Consider the following 422-nt stretch of genomic DNA (forward strand, 5'->3'; position numbering starts at 1 on the left):
AGTTGAAGCGAAAGATTGGGAGCAGCATATGGGAGCCCTAGAACCTAAATAGTCTTTGAAGTCCAAATCAGTTTAAACTGTTCTGTGCATGCGTTTATCTCTTTCTGCTGCTGCTACATTATTTAAGATCTTTTTATACCTAGATTTTGTTAAAATGAGCAACCTTTTGTTATAATAGTATCAGCTTAGAGTATCTCCCTGTTCTGGGCGAAAGATTGGGAGCAGCATATGGGAGCCCTAGAACCTAAATAGTCTTTGAAGTCCAAATCAGTTTAAACTGTTCTGTGCATGCGTTTATCTCTTTCTGCTGCTGCTACATTATTTAAGATCTTTTTATACCTAGATTTTGTTAAAATGAGCAACCTTTTGTTATAATAGTATCAGCTTAGAGTATCTCCCTGTTCTGGAGTGCGTAGGAAAGA

General features: G+C 37.2%; 1 protein-coding gene across 1 annotated transcript in view; it reads left to right on the forward strand.

Annotated features, from left to right (window-relative positions):
* The window catches only part of TEX30 (testis expressed 30), a 5,799-nt gene that overhangs the window by 720 nt on the left and 4,657 nt on the right, over positions 1–422 (forward strand). The window lies entirely within an intron of this gene.

This window comes from Antrostomus carolinensis, unplaced genomic scaffold (assembly GCF_000700745.2).
Source record: "Antrostomus carolinensis isolate BGI_N321 unplaced genomic scaffold, ASM70074v2 scaffold20188, whole genome shotgun sequence".
Lineage (NCBI taxonomy): Eukaryota > Metazoa > Chordata > Aves > Caprimulgiformes > Caprimulgidae > Antrostomus > Antrostomus carolinensis.